Here is a 12110-nt window from a genome sequence, read left to right as displayed (position 1 = left end):
TCCTCTGTTACCTTTAGTTAATATATTCTGATTATAAATCACAGACATTTAATATATGCAAATTATTTTGGAATCATGAAATATTCTTGTAACATAGGTTATATACTAAGCAAACAGTCATCAAAGTAATACTAAACAATTACACAAATTTCAACTGTGGGTTAAAATTTCCAGAATCCATCAATATAAGATATGATTAATGGCTAAAAGCACTGGCATTTTAATAATAATCTGCAAAGGGGAAGCCATCATTATAGTAAAGTGGAAACTTCAAATAAAAACCAAGAGAACAATGAGTTCTCAAAAACTATCACAGTAGCTTTACTATAACTATGTCCTGCCAACTACTCTTAGTGGAAACATAGCTTTTCATTCATGGTCTGAGGAATTATTAATACTTTATGATAAATCAGTCTCTGGCAGAAGTACTTCTACCAATGATGACTACATCAATGAAAAACAATGCTAACCTATCATACGATACAGTAAACTAGAAAAAATAAAATAAAATAAACCTTTAAACAGTGGGCAACATCTGTTAATACTTCCGTGTAAGAGACCACCTCAAATCTGCCATGTTTTCAAACTATCAGCATTTATCAGTAACTGCATAACATCCGTTCACATGCAATACTTCACGCTATCTCCCCCACCCCCCTAAGTCATGTAATGGCACCTATAGGAGCGTGAAAGCAGCTTACAACTTACAAAAGCTATCAGGTACTTAGTTGTTGTGGAGTGGGGGGAGGGAGGTGGTCCTGTTTCAGTCACATGATGGGGAGGAAGTGAACTGTAATTCCATGATAAGTGAAGTCATTTGAGACCACCCCCAAGGATGGCTTGGTGATTAGCTGCTAGCCATTGGCAGCTATATATATATATATATATATATATATATATATAAATCATATTGAGAAGTTATTTTTTCCTTTCACTTTTAGTGCAAGACTAGGACTGGTCGGTTGTCTGTGACCATGCTGGCATGCTATGCAACCAGTATAATAACTGGGACAGCAAATAATTCCAAAAATTTCCTCCAGTAGGGAATATAAGTTCAGCATCTCCATACAGTCTTTGGACGGTTATGCAGCAACATCTCTTCAGAAATGTATTCGTATCTAACTACAGTACAAAAATACATTTGCTATAGGTATAATCAATATTCAAGTGCCAAACGGACAATTAAAGATGCAGAATTTGTGTCCTCAATGAAGAAACCATCTTTGTTGGCTTCCAGGACCATTTTTCTGAGCCACAAACCAATGACTGCATAGTCCTGCATAAGTATGAAATACTGATTTCCTGGGTTATTAAGGTCTACATACATTCACAGTGCTCACACTGGAAAAAGTAAGTGAGGGTATACATCATTCTCCTGCTGGCAAATTGTAAGGTGCAACTCTGAGGTGTTTGTTCTCATTCTGATGAACCATGGAGACAACGTACAAGTCAAGAGTCCTTGTCATAAGTGAAGGGAAGATCTGGGTGGCAGCAGAAGGAAGGATGGAAGGAATAATGGAAAACTAGCACCAGGCAATAACATGCTATATGGCACTAAGGTAGAATGGAGTGGGGTAAATAGTTATATTAAAATGTATGACATGATGTGCAAAAAGAAAAATGATAATACTGGAAACAGAATCAGTGGAAGAGCCACCTAGGAAATCACTAAGTTGTGGGGACCAATGTAGTGAGGAAAGGAAGGGGAACGCTGCAAGGTCATTGGGATGTAGACAGGCACTCAAGAAAAAGATGATGGATAGTCATAGGCCAGTTACAGCGTGAGCAGGTAGGCTGAGGATCATGGCTCATCAAACGACCATGAGTTAGGTGGGTATGACCCAAGTGAAGACAAGCAAGGATTGTCTCTCATCGACAACTGGTGTAGGTTGTTGTGTGCCAAGGAAGAAAAGAGGGTTTAATACTATGAAGTTTGTTGTGAACTTGTTGGACCCACGAGGACTGCCAATGATCATAAAAGAGGCGGGTCAGAAGAGGGACAGAACCATTGGCCGGGAACGGGGCAGACGGAGGACCTAGAGGAGAAAGCAGCAGAGCGTGCCAATGAGTCTGCCTATTCATAACCTGAAATCCCAATATGGCTAGGAACCCAGCAGAAGCAAACTGGCTTTTTTCTAACAGAATGACAGAACAGCCACTCCTGAATTTGGGTGATTAGAGGATACGAAGGCGGCATGGCGTGTAAGGAAGTGAGCACACTGAGAGGATTGGAGAAGATGACAAAGGTGGAAGGAGAGAGACTTGGAAGAGACTTCAGAGCAAAATGAACACCATACAGTTCAGCAGTAAGGATACAGTACAGTACTGTACCTGCAACGTAGGGAAGTTTACTGTGGAAGAAGGAGTCCGGGAACACACCAGACCATAAAAAAATTTTAGGGCTGTCAGTAAAGATATGTGTAGCAAAAGAGTGACAGGACATATGTTTGAGAAAAGGGGAGTGAAGGGTATCTGGGGAAAGGAAAGACATTACACAAGGGAGAAAAGAAGGGCAGACCACAGCAGGAAGCAGAAACCCAGGTGGGAAGGAATCAAGACATAGTGGAAGAATAGGAGAGAAAGGTAAAGTCAACAAACTGAAGAAGGACAGGGATCTGAAGGGGAAATGGAAGAAGGAGATGGGAGACCGAGTGAAATGAGCGTTGAACAAGGCTGGGAGGGTGGAGTAACTAATTTGTAGGGAACTGAAGGAGACGTGTACAGGACACAACACTGAGAAGTGAACGACGATAAGAGAGAGGAGAAATGTCCGCTTCAGCACAAAGACTTATAGAGGGAGTCAACCAAAAAGCACCAATGGCTAAACAAAGACCAGGATGATGAACTGAATCTAGCTTTGAAAGAGTGTAAGTGGAGGCAGAAGAACACACCGGGCAACCATTATTGAGTTTGGAAAGAACGAAGACAGAGCGAAGATAAAGAAGTGTGACGCAACAAGCTGCCCACAAATGATGAGACAGCGTTTACAGCAAATGAAGCCGATGAAGGGTAGAAAACTTGAGGGAAGAGATATGTCCATTTCAATTTAAATGAGGGTCAAATGTGAAGCCAAGAAATGTGGTAGGGGATCGGTAGGGAAGAGGGATATTATATAAAAATAATGAAGGCTGTGGTATGGTTTGCGAAAGAGTGAACATTACCACAGAGGACTTAGAGATGAAAAAGATGAAGAAGGAAGCGGGGACACGGTAAGAGAAAAAAACAACTCCCAGTCAGTAGCACTGAACTGCCAATGGGTGGGACAAGGGAGAGGACAGTAAGAGGTAAGAGAGTTTAATGGGGAAGTGATCACTAAAAAGATTGTCTTCTAATACCAACCAATGAAAATGGAGAGAAACTGAAGGTAAGCAGAGGGACATATCCAAACAAGAGAGGGAACAAGTACAGACATCAAAGTAAGTAGGGGTGCCAGTGTTAAGGATAAAAAGATCTTGAAAGAAACTGGTCAAATAAGCATCCACTGATGGTGATCACAGTCACCCAACAGGGAATGTCGGCAATTGAAGTTATCAACAAGAAGAACAGGTGAAGGAGGGGAATAAAGGAATGTGACAAAGTTAGGAAAATCAAGAGCAACAGAAGGAGAGAAACAGAAAGAGCTAACAGTGATCTACTGATGGAGAAAAACACAGGCAGAAGTATGAGGGGTAGAAGAAGAAATAGGAAGAGGTTCAAAGGGGACATCACTACAGATAGGGTGGGCATCGTCATATGAAGGAGGGGATCCAAGAAAAGTATTGCCAGGAATAGGAACTGGGGAGGTATGAAGAAAGGTTTTTTGAAGAGAGATAAGAAAAGTATTATGGGAAGAAATAAGAAAATGAAGGTCTGTACCATGGGTATGGAAGCCTCTAAAACTCCACTGAAGAAATGCCGTGATTATGGATAGCAAGTGTGGGATGAGCGTAAAGATTGTTTACAGCATTGAGGGAGAGAGTATCCAGGAGGCATAGGTAAATCATGAATGGAAGCGAGTCCAGGAAGACACGGAGGGTGTAGTGATCATAGAAGAGACAGGTGGTTGAACAGAGGAAGACTGGGAAACAGAAGAGAAGAGGAGGTGCAGGAAATGTAGAAAGAATGGAAGGGAAGGGCTCAGGAAAGGTAAGAGGAATGGGAGTAGGAGGGAGTGGGGAAGAAGGGGATTGCATTTCTGCAGTGACAAGTTTAGGCAAGGAAGAGGTAAGGTGAAGATAACTGATGATATTTTGCAGGGATTCTGCTTCTATAGGAAAGGACAAAGGCTGAGTGTGAGCTGGTGACTGAGCATTATGGCACTGGTGCTTGGAAGAAGGGGAACATTAGACATTCTGGGCAGTAGAGGAAAGGGGAGAGAGACCAGGAACAGGAGATGGAGAGGATACAACACCAAATTTATGTTTGTTTGCTTGGGGAGAAGAAGGTAAGGGAGGAGAAGAATGGGAGCATACTGTATGGGAAGGAGGTGTGATGGAGGAAGCAGAATGAACAAGAAAGGAAGAAGAGGACTCAGGAAGAGAGGCACGAGATGCAAAAGAATCTGAGAGAGGAACAGAAGTAGAGACACGGGATGAGCTTGAAACCTGCGACATAGGAGTTGCTCTAGACACATGGATATAGGAGATGCCAGGGGAGTGCCCTAAGCGACGTGCTTGTCAATGGGTTTCACGGAAGGTAAGCTCCATTTTCCACCAGGTCTGGGACACTTCAGCTTCAAAAATGTAGGTAGGACATGTCCTGTAGGAGGCTGTGTGTTGCCTCCCACAGTTTGGGCAGGACTGGAAGGTAGATGTGCAAGAGGACACTGGGTGTCCAGCTGGCAAACAGCTGGGGCAAACAGCTTGGGATCAGCAGAACTTTGCTGGGTGGCCAAAATGCCAGCAGGAAGTGCATTGACGAGGGGGAGGAATGAACTCTTTGACAAAGAGGACTGTGCCTCCAATAGTAACTGAGGAGGGAAGATCACGGGATTGAAATATTTTGGCAATGTTGGCTGGTTGTTGGCGGCATCCACTGGGAGGGATCATGCAACACTGGACTGACAGGATTTGGTGATTCTGTTCGATGAGGATGAGTTTTATGTCTTCTGCGCATCTGAGGAAGCTCCTATTCTCAAGAGATGTAAGTGGGAAGGCAGACAGTACCTGTAGTTGAATTCAATTGGACATCTGGAGATAGGGATAGGATTTCCTGAGGAGTCTAGTAACGTTCTTACTTTTTCTGTTTGACTAGCATTTTGGACCTTGAGGCGAGAGCCATTTACTCTTACAGAGAACATAACATCAGCACCTATATGCCATTGCAAGGAAGATGAAGCGAGAGGTCATCTGTCTGAGATATCTTATTAACCCACTCACGTATCTATGGAGGGCTGGCCTGTCATTCGTTTGTCAACCTCTGACGTCAGTATGACAACTTTGCCCGTCATCCGATGTAATCTCTAAAGAAATATTTAGCGAGTCTTCATTTTTGTTGGATGATGGGCAAAAGTGGGCACAGCTAAGCCTGCCACAGCTGGTGCATGCATGCTCACTTGGTTTGTTCTGCTCAATGTCGTGTGAGGTTCCTCACAGGTTGGGAGTACTCTTGACTTCTTGCCGAACACTTATCCTCCTTTTTCTCTCGTATTTATCCATCCATCCATCATCCAATTCTACGTTGCCCCATGAGATGCGTAGAAGCCCGGGGCTAGGCAATTTGGTCCTGACATTTAAGATGAGAGTGACCAGCCTCACTCATCCCTGTGTGGCATTACATGAGCAATAACCCCAACCACCCCTTGGATATAAACCTTCACTGGCTCAATCCGACTGAGTGCTGTAATTACCCACTAAACCACCAGGTCCCATAATTTGGTCATATGGTTACCACCCAGCATAGTAAATGGTTTCCTGGTGTACAGGAAACCATTAGGCTTGTCACTCAGTGTAAAGTCACCCATAGGCAGAAGGAAGAGGAACGAATGAAAGAAAGAAAGACAATAGAGGGGATGTAAAGTCACCTGCAGGCAGAAGGAAGAGGAAAGAATGAAGTAAAGAAAGACAGAAGAGGAAGGAAGGAATGGAGAGAGGATAGTCAAGGGTAGACAACCGAGAGCAGCACTACATCGAGTGAGTGGATGCTTGGCGCCCCCACCTACCACAATCTCGTATTTATATGGCGTTATTATTGAATGAAATGCAACAAATAATGCATTAATGGAAAGGAAATTTGTTCTGCTACTTACTGAAGCAAACAATATTATTTCATGAATAGTTTTTTCTGGCAAATATTTTTTTAAAGGAAAGTGAAAAACTTTAGCATGTCAGCCAACATCTACTCACATTTTTTGCATTTTATTTTGCATATTTTGTCTTTTGGAACAATGTGTGACAGAGTAAAACTCTTCATCTTCAAAATGAGACCAAAGGGGCCTTTCTACGATGAACAGTAACTTTCTTATGAGTGTTAGAAGTAAAATATCTCAACGCAACTGTTCTGAAACCTCTTGAGCGAGAGTTATGCGCCACAGTCAGAATTTACGCACACCCCTTTATGTGAAAGGGTTAAAATACTGTGAACAGGTCTGGGGATCTAAAAAGAGAGGTGGCCAAAGTCAAGGTAGTGAGTCAGGAAGCAGTATAATGACAGGAAGAGGAAGCTGAAGAAACAAGATGGATAGATGGAGAAAGGCGCAGAGGCAGATTAGGTTCAAAGGTTACTATAGATAAAGAAAAGGTAGACAGTATTGTACATGGAAGGGACTGTGAGGCAGGAGCTGGTGTAGATGGGCGGATGGAACGGGCAGGGGAACAGTGGAAGGAGTCAGAGAAGTACCACGAAGAGACGCCGCGGTCGTCATTGGAGTAAAAAATTTGGCAAAACCGGGAGAGGGGGAACCAGAAATTATTGCCATCATTTTTGTTGGGAAGGAAAAGGCTTATGGTGACGACCATAATGACCCAAGCAGGGATCAAGCTCCATGTATGCACTTCCTATCCTACCCTAGGAGGGATAGCAACACCATGTGGGAGAGCAAAATCTCCCAACACAATGATGGGCCACCGGCTATTGGTCGAAAGTTTTACCACTAAGCAACAGCAACCCCAGTTCTGAAAGCTGCAGCTCAGCAGCAGTTCTGCCCCTGCAGAACTCTACCTCTGCAGAGGTTCGCACACTGGGGTGGTGGCAAACCACCATGATCCCTACAACTGACCAGACCAGTAGCTCCTGGGCACACCTGAATCCTTCCTGTTGCAACTTACTCTAGGCCACTGATGAGAATTTTGATGACTGTGGCTGATTTGGGTGTCTGCCCTTCCTTCCTCTTCTGTCTTTCTTTCCTTCATTCTTTCCTCTTCCTTCTGCCTATAGGTGACTTTACACTCCCTCTCCCATCTTTCTTTCCTTCATTCTTTCCTCTTCCTTTTTATAAAGGGTTAACTACACTGAGTGACAAGCCAAATGGTTTCCTGTACACCAGGAAACCATTTACTACACTGGGTGGTAACCATATAACCAAATTATGGTGCCTGGTGGTTTAGTGGGTAATTACAGCACTCCAATCAGATTGAGCCAGTGCAGGTATATATCCAAGGGATGGTTGGAGTTTATTGCTCACGTAATCCCTCTCAGGGATGGGTAAGGCTGATCACTCTCATCTTAAATGTCAGGACCAACTTGCCTAGCCCTGGGCTCTTACGCTCCTCATGGGACAATGTAGGATTGGATGATGGGTGGATGAATGGAAAATTCCATTCTATTTATAGCCAAAGACAGAATAGAGAGGATTGGAGAAAAGGGAGGAAGAAGCAACAGCAGAAGAAAATAGCCTTGAAAATTTAATTGAGGCAGTGACAGAGACCCAAGGAAAGGGGAGAGGGTACCACAGAGTGAAGATGCAAGTGCGGCATCCACCTAGCAACCAGACTTCTGCACACCTTGGAGTTCATTAAGGTACCCTGCTACACATCTAAGTCCCAGTCGACATCTCCGAAAACCCCCCATGGCAACAATGGGCAAAGAAACGGGGGTAGCAGCCGATCGAATAAAACTCTCTGATGCACATGCATCAATACTGTCTTGCTATTACTCTAACAGGGATGACCTTCTGCTGTGCCTCCTGGACTTAGGTTCGGAAACTTATGTGTTGTTTAATTTGGAAGGGTATTATAAAGAGAAGGGACAACTGGGGCTATAAGTCAAAGACAGGACACAATGATGCCCATGTTTCAGAAAACAACTGCATGAGTTTAGGGAGCTGAGGAATGGGTCACAGTCAGCACTCACATATGCAGTGATAGTGGATGCTGCTAAACTTTGTGGTGGAAAATGCAGGTTAGAGTGTTAATGCTAAAACCTTCAAAGAGTTTTGTTGTGCTTCATGACTATGTAATATTCCAAGTTTGGTAAGCCTATTTAGCACCTGAGTGTAGACTGGGAATAGTATCTCCCATGCCCTACTCTGCTGTTCAAGATAGTTTTCATGAAATTTAAGTGATGATGTAAATACTGTAGTTTGAAATGGTGATCTACTTCCCCAATCTTCTTTTTCTATATTCAATCAATCTAATAAAAAATACAATGCTGCCATATTTATACAAAAAAAGCTTTACCAAGACACCTTTTATCTTCAGTCATGTGAACTGGTTAGAGTTGCCCACCAGTTAAGGATCAATCAGAGAAACAGTCCTGCATTTTCAAAGAAGACTGCTAAAGGAAACACTAGCATCAAAAACATATAGGTAATTATTTCTATACTTCAGGCTAGTGTGTGATAATATTTCTGTCCCTGAAAAGTTGGACGGTCACTACTGTGAAGAATAAATTAACATATACACCTCTGAATAAGCGATGTCAAAGTCTCCTTAAAGAAAGGAATAATATTTCTGCATCACATTATATTTCATTATAAAAGAAACATTCTGACACTACAGAAGCAATACACTGAAAAATTTTCAGTTTTCTTAAAGGGTAATTGCTTGATTATTTCATCTGTTAAACAAGCCTGCATCGTAACAGCAATTCTAACAAGAGAGCCCACAGTATTATATTTGGGTGAGAGGTGTTCAGAAAATTGTTGCTTGTCACAAGTGCAGAACTACATACAAAACTCAACACATGCCTCTTCAATCTACATGTCTACCCAACTGTTTTGTATTTACGTTACTGCCAGATTTAAGCTCTTGATCAAATTATATGCTTTTGATACAATCCAGCATCTACTTCCTTAATGCAGTTTTAAAATAACATCAAGCAGATACTGAGAATTCTTCCATACTTTCAATACTAATTGTAACTTCTGCAACTTTAAACATAAATTACTTTATGATGCAAGGTAGTACCAGTAACTGGCAACTGCATTATTCATTTTTAAAACAATAATGATGCATCAAAGGAATATGGGACAACTAAGGCATGTTATACAAACACCAAGAAGTACAGTATGTCCTCTCGAAGGCCACCAACTATGACTGCCCATGCATAATTCAGTAAAGTATTATATAATACTGATTATTCACAAAACGTTGACGAAAAATTTTAAGCATAAACAATCTCTGAATTCCAAAAACGTCACATGCTGAGTACCGTAGAGATATATTTAATTATTATTTAACTACCTTTAAACAAGAAAATATCTGCAGTGAAACTAGAAGGAATAACTCTGACCTTATCCAAAAAAAACATTAATTTTTCTATTAATTTTTTAAAAGACATCTTCAGTGAAACTGAGAAAGAATAGCTTGTACTTTATCCAAAAGCAATTATTTTTGTCTTCAAGGAAGCTGCAAAAGTATCTAGCAGGACATGCTCTCAAGTAATAGTACTAAATCTCTTTATGAAGAAATGATGCCATAACTGATCATCCTAATTACTGTACAGACCAAAACTGATGATGGTGCAGCACTACACTGGGTTCCCAATATGACGGACATTTACCCCAATATTTCACAATGTTCCACAGCAGTACCAATACAGCACAGATATTCAGGAGTTGCTAACCTATACTTACTCTCCTTAAGATGGTAACTATCTATCTATCTATTGCCAGATGCCTCAATCCTGTTTGGGGTGGCCACAAACAAATCGCCTCCAAGTCGCCCTGTCCCCCGCCATTTCACTGCCCTGCTCCCAACTCACACCCCCCTCTCTCATATACCTCTCCACCCCATCCCTCCATCTCATCTTCGGCCTCCCCCTCCCTCTTCCCCCCTCCACCTCATTCACATACACTCTCTTCGTCAGTCTTTCACCCTCCATCCTCTCCACATGGCCAAACCACCTCAATGTGTTCCTCATAACGCTTCCTATCACATCCACATCACAACGCTCTTTTATATCCTCATTCATCAGCCTGTCTCTCCATGTGACTCCACAGGCTCCTCTTAAATAACTCATTTCCACTGCTCTCACTCTTGACTTGTGTCCTTCCAATAACGTCCGAGCTTCACTTCCGTACGTTAGAGTTGGTATCACAATACTGTCATGTAGTAACTTTTTCACTTCCATGGTCACTTCCCTGTTTCTTATCACTGCTTTCAAAGAACCAGATGGTAACCAATCTGCAAATGATCATCGCTTCACATTCCTTTTATCCTAATGCTTATGTTAATCATGGTAGTCAGCACCAGTAGCAATAATACCATCAGTAGGTGAGGGTGATAAGCACTCTCCTAGGTACGGCACAGTATTACAGTTTAGATATATTCACAATTTCTTATCAGAAGCGTATGCTTCCAGCAAGATAAGCCATCATCCAATCCAATACTGCCCCATCAAGGACCTGGGGTTAGGCTACTCAGTCCAGTCACTTAACCCAAGAGTGACCAGTTGCTCACGTCTTCATAGCATTATTTGTCTAATGTAACCCAACCACCCCTTACAAAGACACCCTCATGGGTCATATCCAGTTGGATGTGCCTGGGCTCACTCCACCACCAGACATCTGAAAGCTGAAAGGCGATGGGGGCTAAAATATTACATCAGTACACAGGACAAAGGTCCACCCTTGATCTCTATCTGTGCAACAGAACTGTATCTATAAGGGGAAAGTACCCAACTGCAACCGGACACAACCGGACACATTGCTAGTTATTCTGGAGTAGAGGGTGCTATTCTAAAACCTGCCATAACTTTGTATCGGTGTGGATGTGAGGGGCCCTACATAGCAACCATGCAACTACTCACATAAATGCTACTTCTCTCTCCCAGCTGCCCTTGTTATATTCACAGAGTAACAATGTGAAATAACATAGTAAGGAGAAACATGACCTACCAGGGACTCTGCTTGCGAATACTAGAATAAAGTAATATAGCTTGCAGCGTCCCCTCAACGTATGGGTACATTACTTTTTCTTCATGTTGACACCCAACAACATACCGGTACATTTTGGAATTGCGAGGTCCGTCATTTGCACATTTTTCAAGTTTCGCATGTGATTTTTGGTAGGCATATGCAGGAGACCTTCCTCCACCCACCACCAGATGGGGACACTCCCAGACCCCGTGTGACCCCTGTGTGCCATTGTCTCAGTCACTCACCTGTTAGCAGTGACTCCCTCAAGACATGGTGCGCCATGTCTCTTCGACGACGAAATTCAAGCAACCCTTGATGCCTTCACAAGCAAGAGTGATTCCCCAGTTGATGACAATGAGGAGGACAATGATTACATGGCACTGGAGGAAGAAATGAGCAGCAGTGATGAGGAGGTACCGTCACCAAGGAAGGCGCAGTATGTCACATACCACAGGGCTAGGGAAGGCCAGCCTGGACCCCAACCACATGCACGCACCTCTCCACGGCTGGATTAAGCATGTGGGAGGCCCGGGGCCCGCTTGGAAGGGAGGCCCCCTTTCCAACTCCCCCAATGGCATACACCACAGACTGGTAACCTAAATCCTAATATATAAATAGGACACTTTTAGTTAGGAAATACTGAACGGGGACTATTCATCCAATGCTGTAATATGTAAAGCATAAACACGAAATGAAATGAGCACAAGTTGCTCTGGTGGAAGGCCCCCTCTTGGTGGGTGGCCCAGGGCCCGGGCCCCTTGGGCCCCCCCCTTAATCCGGCGGTGCACCTCTCTCCAGACAAAGGGTCTGACGAGGACGAGGACGGAGCAGTAGA

At 43.0% G+C, this 12110-nt stretch overlaps 1 protein-coding gene across 1 annotated transcript in view; it reads right to left on the bottom strand.

Annotated features, from left to right (window-relative positions):
• cac (calcium voltage-gated channel subunit cacophony) overlaps window positions 1-12110 on the bottom strand; it is a 2326612-nt gene that overhangs the window by 1746696 nt on the left and 567806 nt on the right. The window lies entirely within an intron of this gene.

This window comes from Coenobita brevimanus, chromosome 29, assembly GCF_032717465.1.
Source record: "Coenobita brevimanus isolate Jiangsu-jjx chromosome 29, ASM3271746v2, whole genome shotgun sequence".
NCBI classification, from domain to species: domain Eukaryota; kingdom Metazoa; phylum Arthropoda; class Malacostraca; order Decapoda; family Coenobitidae; genus Coenobita; species Coenobita brevimanus.
The sequence above is the reverse complement of the archived record's forward strand: the minus strand, read 5'-3'. Positions and strand labels throughout refer to the sequence as shown.